The sequence below is a fragment of the Anabrus simplex genome, chromosome 3 (assembly GCF_040414725.1).
Source record: "Anabrus simplex isolate iqAnaSimp1 chromosome 3, ASM4041472v1, whole genome shotgun sequence".
Lineage (NCBI taxonomy): Eukaryota > Metazoa > Arthropoda > Insecta > Orthoptera > Tettigoniidae > Anabrus > Anabrus simplex.
This window is the reverse complement of record NC_090267.1, coordinates 429491638-429505924: the sequence shown is the minus strand read 5'-3', so window position 1 is coordinate 429505924 and position 14287 is coordinate 429491638. Positions and strand designations below refer to the sequence as shown.

General features: G+C 38.1%; 1 protein-coding gene across 3 annotated transcripts in view; it reads right to left on the bottom strand.

Moving 5' to 3' along the window:
• LOC136866462 (protein cereblon) overlaps positions 1-14287 on the bottom strand; it is an 88790-nt gene that overhangs the window by 19728 nt on the left and 54775 nt on the right. For 2 of the 3 annotated variants that reach the window (XR_010859551.2, XR_010859550.2), the window contains one exon: positions 5976-6032. The gene's annotated coding sequence lies outside the window, so the exon portion shown is untranslated. Of the gene's footprint in view, positions 1-5444; positions 6033-14287 lie in introns of those variants that run through there. The other variant, XM_067143445.2, reaches the window with a different exon arrangement.

The window sequence follows — 14287 nt, the reverse complement described above, 5'->3', positions numbered from 1 at the left end:
TGAACATTATTTTTAAATTACTTCAAATTATTCTTAAAAATTAAATTGTTCTTTCATTTAATGTTATTTTCATTAATTTATCACTGATTCAATTATATTTCACAAAGTGCAAAAACTTCACTTAAATTCTCAATGCACATTCTTCTTTTCACCTCTCATGTGCTCATCTCAAAGTGACCTCATAGGCTGGCAAAATCTGAAGTATTTTCGGGGCTTTTTGCCTCCATACAATGCATGGACGCAGTGAGATTTTGCTGTTGCTCACGCACTGTTTGCATGTTCGTGTGCATATTAGCCCTTCCCACTTGAACGGAAGGAGTAGTGTTCTCTATCGAACCGGCTTGAAACTACCTGGCCAGTGCCCGCTGCATCAGCCCTAGCTGAAGATGCGCTGGATCCGAGAGCCTGCGTGGAAACTTGGCCTATTTCACAGCAAAACTCTGAAGGCCAGTCCTATGCAGGACACTGATACGAAATGTCACAAAATAACATGGGTGTCGACCAATGCAATCAGACATCACGTGGCCATCACATGGAAGTTGAGAAGATGGATGCTCGATATGAGAACATGCGAAGCACTGATGCAGGGAGCAACTATCATCTCATGTTAGCACAGTTCCATATCAAGATCAAATCTAACATGCCACGCTCCGAATCCAGAAAGATAGCAGCAGCAGCAGCAGCAGCAGCAGTAGTAAACAATACCAGATCACAATACAGCTGAGAAGTCGGTTTGAAGCCCTTGATAGGGCAGGCAGAAACACGACTGAGGATGGAGTAAAGTGAACGTCAGCTTTGTGAAGACCTGCGACAAAATTCTTGGTTTCAGAGAGACAGGAGTGAAGAAATGAATGTCTGATTACATTAGGCAGAAAATCAAAGCAAGGAGGGGTACCAAACAGAAACTCAATTGGCGTAAAATTCGAGAACAGAAGCTTGCCGTACAGAATGTCTACATCGAACAAGATAACGAGGTGAAGAGGAATGCCGGACAAGCGGCAGTGGGTAGAGAAATAAGCCCTTAAAGCAGAGCACACCGAAGGAACCGCCGACTTGAAAACCCTCTATGAGGTGACAAAGACCATCTCCAAAAAAGAAGACATAGAGAGGAAGTCCTGCGAAAAGCAAGGACAACACCATGCTTACTGGAGTAAAGAAACAACAGGAAAGCTGGAGAGAGTATTTTGCATTTGCAAAGGTGTTAAATATGGACAGGGAGAATGATGGATCAGAGATAGAGAGCAAGGAGCCAGTAGTGCTAGAACTGAGAATCAACTAGACACACCATCAAAGGAGGAATTTATTGTGGCCAGGAAGGCACCCGGAGTTGATAACATCCATCCTGCCCCTGAACTTTCAGTTGAACTACTTCATCCTCTGCTTATAAATGTGTGGGAACAAGAGAAGATTCCAGAAGACTGGGCAAGAGGGCTATTGGTGAAACTACCACAGAAAGGGGATAGGACATTGTGTCACAATTGGCAAGGAAAGCCAATGAGCATTACCTACTATCAATCTCACGCAAAGCATTCATGAGGTTACTGCTCAATTGAACTAAACATTGTGGACCATAATCTGAGAAGTGAGCAAGTCGGGTTCCACACGAACAGATTCTGCATCGATCAAATCAATACGCTGAAGATCATAGTGGAGCAGTGCATGGAGTGGAATGCAATGCAATGCTCTATCTTATGTTTGTAGACTTTCTCAAGGCCTTTGACTCCTTGAAAAGAATTCATACGTCAAGCGCTAGCCAAGAATAGAATACCTAAGAAAGCAAGGAGCCAGTAGTGCTAAACCCGAGAATCAACATAGACACGCCAATCAAGGAGGAAATTATTGTGGCCATACAGAAGATGAAGAATGGGAAAGCACCCAGAGTCTCTACAAAAACTGCAAGTGTCAAAGGTCCACAAAGGCAAACTAACCAAACCAATACACGTCAATTTGGGAGGGAAACAGGGCTTTATCCACTCTCCCACCATCTTCCACATCACTATGGAGTTGGTCACGAGAAAAGCAACATTTGGAGCTAAAACTGGGCTATGATAGAAGTTGATGCAATGCCCGGAGGATCTTGACTCTGCTGATAATGTTTGTGTAATTTCTCAGAACTTCAATATATTGGAGGACAAGCTGAATCGCATTCAAGAACAGAGCTAGAATAGGAATGATGAACTGCAAAAAGACAAAGATAATGCTAGTGAAAAGAACAATCAATCCACACAGCAGGTTCCAAATTAATGGAGAGGATGTTGAAACTATTGCAAAGTTTCAATATCTTGGCAGCAATGTAGCAGAGGATGGGAGGGGTGCCAGTGCAGATGCTAAGAATAACACTGAGAAAGCAATTTCCGCATTCGTCCAGCTGTATTTGGTATGGAAAACCTGCGACATCTCAGCCAGGTCAAAGCTTAGAATCTTTCCCTTGTATGGATGGAAGACCTGCAAAGTTACAACACAGACTGCCAAGAGCCTCCTAGTCTTCATCAACTACTGCCTCAGAAGAATCCTGCAGATTCACTGGCCAGAGACCATCTGCAACACAGAACTTCGGAAGAGGACTGAGAAAAAAATCAATATATCTACAGACAAAATGCAGAAAATGAGGCTGGGTAGGCCATTATCTGAGGAAGGAAGATGCCACTGAGAAGGAAGCTCTCAGGGTGCACGACAAAGGGAAAGATCACGTAAGACCTGCAGACACTAGCCAGGAGAGGAGACCAATGAAGGGCCTTCGTAGCAGTCCTTTGCTTGGAAAACGGACATAGAGAAATAAGTCAAGTCAATAATTTTGCCATAAAATCAAAGGTAGTTTTATAATAATTGCTGAAAAATAGCTGGGTGGCTTGGAGCGGTTGGCTGGTGCAGAAATACACTGATAGTTCTATTTTAAAGTTACGTAAAACATTTCATACTGAAAATGAGATTTTGACAACATAAACAGAATTTCATGCCTACAAACCTATTTTACTAACAAGTAAAACCAAACAAACCCCATGACGCAACAGCCCAGAAGTGCCTTGGCCTACCAAGTGACCATTGCTCAGCCTGAAGGCCCCTAAATTACAAGGTGTTGTGTAGTCGACACAACAAATGAGCTGTTATTCTTGGCTTTCTAGACAAGGACCGCTATCTCACCATCAGATAGCTCCTCAATTGTCAAAATATTATGGTTTTAATATATCTGTATTGTTTATAATGGAAGCTAAAATATTTCGTATGCAGAATGAAATCTTGGTCATCTTCATCTAAACGTGCATGTCATTAATACAATATTGTATTAGCACAAACGGGGAAACTGCCAGATTCCTTCCAGTTGATCAATACACCATGTTCCATAAAAATAAAAAAACACCAAAAATGTCTACTTTTTAAGTAATTAAATATTATTTTAAAGTAGAATAACTATTATTACCATTAAGTTTATGATTCCTAAATTGATCATTCTATGAAGTATCATTGCTATCAATTTGGTCAAACCCAAACAATTCCCTTGCAACTATATTGTTAAATAGAAAAATTCAATAGTCTCAAATATATTCTTTAAAAATGAGACATTTTAGGAACCATTCCATAATACCATTCAATTTCTGGTTATGGATGTATAATTGCAGCTTAGTAAGCAAAAAATCCACCTTTCCACCACAATAATAATCTTTTGATAATTTATTCTACAACAAGTTATACATTAATACGGGACATGATTTGTCCCGTTTTAGGACATTCTCAGCTGTTTTTTCTTGTTAGTGATTAAAAGTGACACAGAGAACAAGGATCCATAAAACACTACATATTCAACAACACTTGAATTAAAATATCTTATCCATGACAAGGACAATAGTAAAAATTCCAATAGGTCTTGTAAATCTTCTAATTATGTGTGACATATATTGTTTGTTAGAACTTGTTTTTTATACAATGTCGCACTTGTGCTCTTGTTTTAAAAAATCTTCAACAGTGTAGTATATTAAAAATCTTCTTCTGACAGAATTGTAACATAAATGAGCACTATTAAAATAAGGAAAACATCTGTAGCCTACTTGTTATGAGGTGGAAAGGGAATTTCTTACTGTTGGACAAAAACGGACCATTGTTTTACTTGATGAAGGTGAAATAAATCCGTAAAATCTCTTAACTCCAAATCTAGAAAGAGGAGAAATAAAAACTGAATAATATGAGAATGTGAAAGGGACCAAGTGATGTGTATGTTAGACCTTAAGTGTACTCACCTCACAATTTCCCACAGTCGGCTCACTCACAGCCACCTACGGCTACTGTGCTAACAGCTGCTCTCTGTCTAGTATTGTAACTGTGTTTGACCGCAGGACCTGCATGCACAGCAGGAGGAGGGAAAGCAGAGGGGCTCAAAGGGGGCAGAGAGGAAGTGTCCCATCCGCCAAGAAAGGGAGGTTTCTTTTTTTCTACGAAGATTTTCTTTCTTGTAGCCTAATAACGTTAACAAAGAAGGGGTTTCACCATAGGGAGGATTCCTATTTTCTAAATTTTCATTAAGATTGTATTCATTATTGCAAAACTGGTCTAGATAGACAAGTTTTCTGTCACATTCATGAGGCTCCCTTTACTAATTCTTTTGATAACCCTCAAATCTTGCTCTATGGATATAAAATTGTGTACTGTTTCCTCTATGTGAGTGCTCATTGCAGAAAATTTGTGATGCCTAGCGACATTAGCACTCTGCCCCCTTCAAGCCCCTCTGCTTCCCTTCCTCCCCCTGCTGTGTTTACAGGTCCTGCGGCCAAACACAATTACAATGCTAGCAATACTTAGATGGAGAGCAGCTGTTAGCACAGTAGGTGGTTGTGAGTGAGTCAGCTGTGGGAAGTCGTGGGGTGAATATACTTAAGGCCTAACATATACATCAGTTGGCCCCTTTCACATTCTCATACTATTCAATTTTTATTTCTCCTCTTTCCAGATTTGGACTTACGACATTTTATGGATTTGTTCTTCATCAGGTAAAAAATGGTCTTTATTTGTCCAACAATAAGAAATTCCCTTTCCACCTCACAACAAGTAGGTTACAGATGTTTTCTTTTTTCATAGTGCTCATTTATGTCGCAATTTTGGTCAAAAGAAGATTTTTAATATACTAGACAGTTGAATATTTTTGTAAACAAGAGCACAAGTGCGATGTTGTATATAAAAAAGTTCTAACAAACAATATATGTCATACATAAATAGAGGATAAGATTTACAAGACCTTTGGAATTTTTACTATTCTCCTTGTCATGGACAAGACATTTTAATTTAAGTGTTGTTCATTATATAGTGTTTTATGGATCCTTGTTTTCTGTGTCAGTTTTAATCATTAACAAGAAAACACGGCTGAGGGTGTCCTAAAACAGGACAAAACATGTCCTGTATTAATGTATAACTTAATGTAGAATTAAAAAATCACAAGATTATTATTGTGGTGAAAAAGTGGATTTTTTATTTACTAAGCTGCGATTATACATACTATACATCCACCAAGGACCAAAATGAAATTGCAATTGTAATCTGGTCATGAATCCTGAACGGGGGAAAGTACAATTGTATTTGGATGGTCATTCCAACTGCTTTTGCTTCTTCAACAATATCAGCAGAAGTTTACATCAACTATAGATCATTTAAGCAACAGATATTAGTCTCGTAAAAAAATTAGATGCACTCATTAAGACTTTTCCATCTCCCTCAATTTCAAACCAATAAGACTGAGCAGCAGAGTACACATACAATACATACACAATTTATAAAACTACAGGTTTGCCTAGCATTGCTGCAAATGCCAGCTAGTGGTGCAATTGAGATAATCACATTGAGAATAATGTGAAGATTGAATTAAAAGCACGATTAACATGTATGTGTGTGTATATATAATGTTTCAGTCATTTTACTTAGAATATACAAATTTTGTTTCAGAACAATTCAAGTCATTAACATTGAGAATTCCAAAGATAACACACACTTACAAAAATAGTCCTCTTCTTTAGTGAAAATCATCCCTTATGTCCAATATGATCATAGTCCTGTCAAAAATAATACACAAGTTCAATTATTAACAGAAAGATTGTACTCCTATACCCTGCAATACTTTGGCCCATCGATTAGCACCATTCACTACTCAGTTTTTGGAAAATACACAATAATCTGACATTTAAAAAAAAAAATGGTTTATGTAAACATTAAGAGGAATTGTTGCACAGCCTCTTTCCTTGAAACATCAGGTTGGGAATATTTTATCAAATCCTGCCTTACACGACAAGATTTTAAAAGATTTAAAAAAAAAAAAAAAAAAGCATCAAACATTCATACAAGAAAGAACATTCATGTTAATGTGCTGAAGAAATACCTCAGTGCTTTTTTTTGCTTTTAGCATATGGCTTTTAGTGCCTATCCCAAGACATGTCTGGCTCACCAGTTCTGTAGCAGCTATTCCCAGTACACTCCATTGAGGTGTGCTACTTGTACCGCTGTGTGAGGGTATTGTCTGTGGGTATTCGTGAAATTGTATAGGATAGGAATGGGAAGAAAGTGGCCACGGCCATGAGAAAGGTACCATCCTGACATTTGCCTGGAGTTGAAATGGGAAACCACGGAAAACCATTTTTGAGGACAGCCAACGGGGGATTCAAAGCCACCAGTCTCCTACTTATAGAGCTAGCAACCATAACTGGTTGGGCCGCAGCACATGGAGCTAACCTGCTAGGTGCCACACACTGCTATTTTTTTTTTTAAAGATTTATACCGTTTTATATATTTTTTTACATTGCACTAATAAAGATAGGTCTTACAACGACGATGGGGTAGGACAGGGCTAGGACTGGGAAGGAAGCGACCATGGTCTTAATTAAGGTACAGCATCTGCCTGGTGTGAAAATAGAAACCACTATAAACCACCATTGGGCTGCCAGCAGTGGGGTTTAAACGTGCTATCTCCTGAATGTAAGCTCACAGCTACAAGACTCAAACCGCACAGCCAACTTGCTCAGTACACCATATCTTTACTTGCTTAAGGGAAATGTTCTAGCATCAACTTACCAAATAATTAACTCATACAGAGGACAAAAGTATAGTAATGTTTCAAAGAGCCAAACTTAGTAATAAACTGCCTCCTGTTGTGCTCCCCTCAGAGCATGTTATAATTAAGAATTTCAGACCAGTTAGAATGAGTCTACAGGCTATTATGGCACAGATATGAAGTCCCAGATAAAGTAAAACACATTTGTCATGTATAACCTGCAATTACATTGAATCCATGCACTTCATACACAATGGAGCTTCTCCTCATTTTAGTGTTAACGTCTGCTGGCTCCTAAATAAAAGATTCCATGATAGACAGGTACAGGTGGACCACCAAGTCCTTGGCCTCTACACTCTCCGGACCTAAACCCACTAACTTATATTTGTAGGAGGATTTGAAAGCTCTTGTGTATCAAATACCAGTACAAAATGCAAATCGTCTTCGTGCCCGTGTTGTGGAAGGGTGCAAAACCATACGCAGTACTCCAGGGATACATTTAGTGCACCTGGGATTCAATGCGACGATGGGTTGTGCATATATCCATGCTAATGAAAGACATTTTGAACATTTAATGTACAAAAGTTTCATGTGGTATGCTGGTGCATTCTGTTCCTGTGTGTTTTCCATGATTAATGTACTATATAGCATTGTAGAAAAGAAGTTCTAATGTGGAAATAAAGCGTTTAAGGACCCATGTCCATATACTTTTTTTTTTTTTTTCTTATGAGTTAGGAATGTGTCCTGAAAGTTTGGTTGTACGTTAGTGTTACACTCTGTATAATCTTCAGCTTGTGTATACCAAATGTTAGCCTAGATTTTGTTATATTGCTATACTAAAGCTATTATGAACCTTAAAAGACTCTGTTGTCTTTGTTGTTGAAATCGTCTATGGTTAGCTATTGTTAGCTGTAAGTTAATACAAACTACTTTCCCTCTTTTTTTAATACCTCTGGTGGTTCAGACTGTTTTCCAACAATGACTTCTCTTCAGTACTGCTCCAATTTTTGTATGACAGAGACTCACAGCAGAAAAGGGGAAAAAAGCTAGCATAAGTGAAAAAAAGCTTGTTTGGTCTAACTGGCAGATTCCTGCAAAATTAGGGATTTTTAAATCAGGTGTTCACTCTGCTTTGAAACAAAGACAATGAGATAAGGCAATCACAAAGACAGAGTATGCAGTGGCCATCCTAGAAGAAAATCTGCTGCTGAAGATAAATTGTGACCTTAAGCAGCAAATGTAAGAGAGGGCTCACAGCTGTGAACATCTGTGCTGAAATCAACAGAACTAGAGAACCACCAGTGTCAGTGTCAACTGTGAAACACAGTTTATGTGATGTTGGGTTATGTAGACGTGTATCTGCCAAAAATGCCTCATTTAACACAGACATAAATCTCAGAGGGCCAGACAACACAAGGATTGGACCAATGACCAGTGGAAAAGTGTTCTATAGAGTGAGGAGTCAAAATTTAAGAAGTCTGGGTCGAATTGTCATCAGTATGTCCGTCATCCAGAAGAAAGAATAATGCTAAAAGGCTACCTAACACGAACTGTGAAGCATGGGGGGTAGTAGCGTTATGATTTGGGGTTGTTTCGGTAATAATGTGGGAGACTTGGTGTAAGTGGAAGGTATCTGGAGGAAGGAGCAGTACCATCATATTATATAGGGCAGTGCCATGTGGCACTCAACTTATTAGAATAGGGTTTGCTCTGCAGCAGGACGATGACCCAAAACACAATCAAAGCTGTGCAGGAAGAAGTACAGTATGTAAGAAACAAGAATCATCAGTAGTTCCACAATTGATTACCTGACTCCCCTCAGTCACCCGATTTATCACCCTTTGAGCTGTGTATAAACTCGACCATTAGGAAAAGTAATCTTCAGTCAACAGCTGACAAGATCTCTGGCAACGTCTTTTGCAAGCATGGGGAACTATAACCACGATATGATGGAAAAGTCAACCAAAAGAATGCCGTGTATTTGGCAAGCAGTAATCGGAGCAAAATGGGGGCACACAGATGAGCAGAGAGTCTGAACAGTATAGATCTAAAACATATTGTTTTTCATTACTTGAAGCATAAATTGCTTTATATTGAGTCAGTTTGTGTATAATGAATGTTTATGTTTGATTTAAAATATTGCTAACCTGCTCCTAACAAATAGCATGAACTGGAGGTTTACATATACATGATGCACTTCTAGGATGAGATAAACTGATTCCCACCATTAAAAAAAGCAAATTTACTGGAAAATTTAAGATACAAAGACACAATTCTTATACATCTAGAGTCTACAGGCAATTAACATGACAACAAATTTAAAGCCTACGAAAATATTTACATGCTAAAGAAAAAGGGTTGATGTTAAGTTTTGAACTACATCAAAAAACTGTCACTTACTAACTAACTGAATATTTTCTTAAATGAGCTGAAGATTTCTTTCGTAACGTCTCAAACTGAATCATTCATCAACCAGGTTTCCAGACAAATTCCGTATTTCAAAACATGATAATGGATCTAATTGAAATTATTTATTGCTTCAAAAGTTTTTCTTTTGCGATTGGTTCTACGTTGCACCAACTCAGACTGATCTTATGGTGGTAATGGCATAGAACATGGCTAGGATTGGGAAGGAAGCGACTGATGCCTTAACTCTTTGCGGGCGGAAACATATATATGTGATATGGATGTTGATTCCCATGAGCCCAACCAAGCACACAGGGGCGAAACGCTGGCAACCAGGAATGAGTTAGCTGGAAAATTATAATGTCCAATAACGGACAATTTATATTGGTATTATAACATATATATGGTCGACTTTTCTTACACTCCGGGCGGAAACATACATATATATGTTCCGTTCGAAAATCGCGGGTTTATTAGCAGAGGAGGTACCCAAATATGCTCAGAGATGGCAGGAGCTCTTCTCCCAACTCTTCCGATGAGGGAAATCCCCGCAGTATCTTGCCGAGTTTGTTCTCCTGTTTGTGGAAGTTACGTAATACATACGTTGCATGACGCAGTTTTCTCGTGTGTGTTCTTCTTACATATTTTCGCAGTTTTCCGGTAAAAATGTATCGCAACGACAACACAAATGACGCTGACACAGACAGCGACAGAGCGGACGACTGGACGGACGTGAGTAATAGCGACCCTGGGCCAACAAATATTATTCCCGTTCATAATATTGATCACGGGCCAATATTACCATCACCCTTTGATACTGATATGCCCCCTGTAGAATATTTTCATCATTTCTTGATGACTAAATATTTTATGATATTCTCAGTGAAACTAAATTACATGGGGACTAAAGGAAAGTACAGGCAACACCGACCACAAAAAACAGCAGAATGAGAAATTGGCATCACCCAACATTGCGTGACATAAAGGCATTTACTGGAGTTTTGAGGATCCATAAGCTTGACACTTACAAATTCAGGGTATTATTTGTGTATAGCATAGGTTCAACTGCTTTGACTATTTTCTGACAGATTTTTTTTTTTTTTCACTTTTTGATGGACAAAGACAAAAATTAAACCAAAATATAATTGAAAGTAGTTTTTGTACATATATTTCATAACAGCGGACTTCAGTGTACTTCAAGTTAACCACTGTCACATCATAAAATGGAGTGTGCCTTGTGCCGTTCTTCCAATGAAAAAATGATTTTACGATTTTTATTTTGCCTTCAAACCGCTTCAAATTTGGATTTCCACTCCTAAGCAAGGTATGTGGTATATTTAGGCATATTTTCATGGTTTTAGTAAATTTCCCAAAATTTTGCGTGCATTTTTATTTTTTATTTTCTTTTCCGCCTACGGTCTTAAATGACCGACACTCACAAAGGGTTAATTAAGGTAGAACAACCAACATTTGCCTGGTGTGAAAATGGGAAACTACAAAACACATCTCTTGGGCTGCAAACAGTGAAATTCAAACCCACAATCTCCCAAAACAAGCTAACAGCTACATGGCAAGAAAAACACAGCCAACAATCAAATGCAATCACACCTACACTTGTGCAGTTTCCATAACATATACTTTCGCTTGTAGTCATAAGATGGAGGTAACAGACAAAAAAGTAGTGAGAATGAATGCAGGTTCTAAGAAGCAGAAACAATAGCAGGACACATTAGTAATGAGGAGATAGGTGACCTGGGAAAGAACCAGATTCGATGCTGGGATCACATGAGATAAATAGAGGAGAATAGGTTATTTAGGGGAAAAATGGACGAGGTCAACAAGGGTCAAAGAGACAGGAGACTTAAGCAACATTGGTTATTAACAATTTCCTGATACCAAGTATAACATTAGATGAGATCACAGTGCTAGCACAAAAAGAAGTTTTTAGAAGTGCTTCATTCCCAGAGGCTTGCAGACTGAACACTGAAAGGCATGATAGTCAGTAATGAGGTAGTTACTGTATGTATACAGTTTAGCTATGATATCAATAATATTGTATTGTGTGTGATCCGAGTTTAAATTAAATTGATTAAAAACAAAATTAATTCCTAAATAAAACCCAGTGATGCCAAAATCAAGTACTTAGGATTGATAACTCTATATTTTATTTAATTAACTAGTCTCATTAACTATTGCTAAAAAACAGAAAGAAAAACTGCAAAATAATTAATTTGAAGTTATACGTGATTCAGAAAACAGGAGATTGATTCATCCATTTATATAGAGTTATTATAAACATATTACATTACACTGATGCTTATCTACGTCCAGAAGTTTGTTTGAATATACACATACTGAACAAAATTTGAATATAATGTTTCTCAGTGTTTTGGTAACTGTAATTTAATTTATAAGCAAATTTTATATAAATTACACACAGAATCCAAAGCAGCGGTCAAGATGCACCTGAGTTAGCAATGCCATAATAACTGGAAGTTGTTTCTGAAAGCACTGAACAGCATGACAGTCCATAATGAAGTATTTACTGTATGTATAACACTAGATGAGACCACAGTACTAGTGATATAAATAATGTGTGATATTCTGTGATATTAATAATGAAATATTATACAGTGTGTGATTAAAGTTTAAATTGTTTGAAAACAACATTAATTCTTAAATAATACCCAATGATGCCAACAACAAGTACAGTACTTGACAACAGTAAGCTAACAAGAAAGAAAAATATCCAGGGCAAATAGCTGCTCATCAACACTAAGTCTAATTCCATTGTACAAGTGATGACCACTTCAAGGAGTTGATATAGTATGCATGGTCACAACTGTAATTGAAGAAATGAAATGAAAATTCACAGCCTGTTTCCAGTCATTTGACCGGGTCAGGAACGGAATGAATGAAGCCCCCATCTAGCAGCGAGGATAGGAAATGTGCCAGCTGCCGAAGCCTGTCGCACTCCTCTGGGGCAATGATAAGTGACTGACACATGAAATGAAATGTTAATGGAGAGTGTTGCGGGAATAAAATATGACAGGGAAAACCAGAGTACCCAGAGAAAAACCTCTCCTGCCTCCGCTTTGTCCACCACAAATCTCACATGAGGTGACCGGGATTTGAACCACGGTATTCAGCAGTGAGAGGCCGGCGCGCTGCCGCCTGAGCCACGGAGGCTAATTGAGAAAATCAAATATCAAATACAGCAGAACCACACTTATATAGACAGATTACACAAATTATATTTCTACATAAACTCATCTTAATTGTTTTAAATCTATTTAAATTTAAGGGGATTTCAATGAAAAAACATTGTTTTTTTTAATTCTATGATAATTATTCTAAAATTACCATTAGTTTTAATTAAAATGAATCATTTTAGAATTAAAGATTTTTGTTTTGTCAATTCTTCTTCTTCTTCTTTTCTAGCCTATTTGAATCCACTGCTGGATATAGGCCTCTTCCACATGCTTCCATCGTCTTCGGTCTTGAGCCAATTGGAACCAGTGTGTTCCAGCCAACAGCTTTATGTCATCGAACCATCTCTTCTAGGGTCTTCCAATGCCTCTCTCATGTTCCCATGGTCTTCAGTGAACAATCCTAGAGGTCCACCTGTTGTAGTCTTGTCGAGCTACGTGTCCTACCCATTGCCATTTTAGTCTTCCTACTCTCTCTAGGACGTCTGTTACATTCGTTCTTCTCCTGATGTCCTCTGAACGGATCTTATTCCTAAGGCTAATCCCTAGCATCTGTCGCTCCATGGATTGTTGTGTTCGCTGAAGCTTGTGAGCACTTTCCTTCGTCAGAGTCATCGTTTCCAGACCGTAAGTAGTAACTGGCAGCACGCACGTATTATAAACCTTGGTCTTCAGGTTAATTGGAACATCCTTGTTGATCAGGATGAATCTTAAGTTTTCGGAATGCAGTCCAACTCATACCTATTCTGCGAGGAATTTCTGAACGTTGGTTGTCTTTTCCAAGTTTTATCTTGTGTCCAAGATAGATGTACTCATCGACAGCTTCTATATATTGGTTTCCCATTTTAAGTAGTTGACTGGGCTTCGTATTTTCGTTTTTTATTAATGTTCATTTCCAAACTAATCTTAGCAGAGGCAGTTTTTAATTCTTGGATCATGTTTTCTAGCTCATCTAGATATTTTCTTATGAGTACAATGTCATCGGCAAAACGCAGGTGGTTAAAATATAACACATTGATTTTTATTCCTTTTTCATCCCAATGAAGGGTTTTGAATACATCTTCCAAGGCAAGGGTAAACAGCTTTGGAGAGATTGTGTCACCTTGTCAAACTTCCTTGCCAACTGGGATTTTATTGGTGATGAGGTCTTCGTCCACTCTGACTACCACTGTTGCATATCATAAATGTTTTCCAGGAGCTTTATATACCTTGAGTTTATCAAGGCATTTTGAAGTGCCTTCATGATTGCCCAAATCTCCACTGAGTCAAAAGCTTTTTTATAATCAATGAAGGCCAGATGAATCTTGATGTTGTACTCAGTGGTTTTTACAAGAAGACGACGAATAGTCTGGATGTGTTCAACAGTTGAGAGAACTTTATGAAATCCCGCTTGCTCGGCAGGTTGATAAAAATCCAGTTCTCTTGTGAGGCCGTTGGTTACAATTTTAGTCAGAAGCTTGTAAAGGTGTGATAAACTCACAGGATGATAGTTCTCTAAATTTTTCTTATCACCTTTCTTGAAGAGAAGTATCACTTCAGCATTTTTCCAATTTTCTGGTATTCTTCCAGAGTTAATACACTTGTTGAGGAGTATTCTCATGGATTCTAGTTGATCTCTTCCACCTAATTTCAGCATTTCATTTGTTAT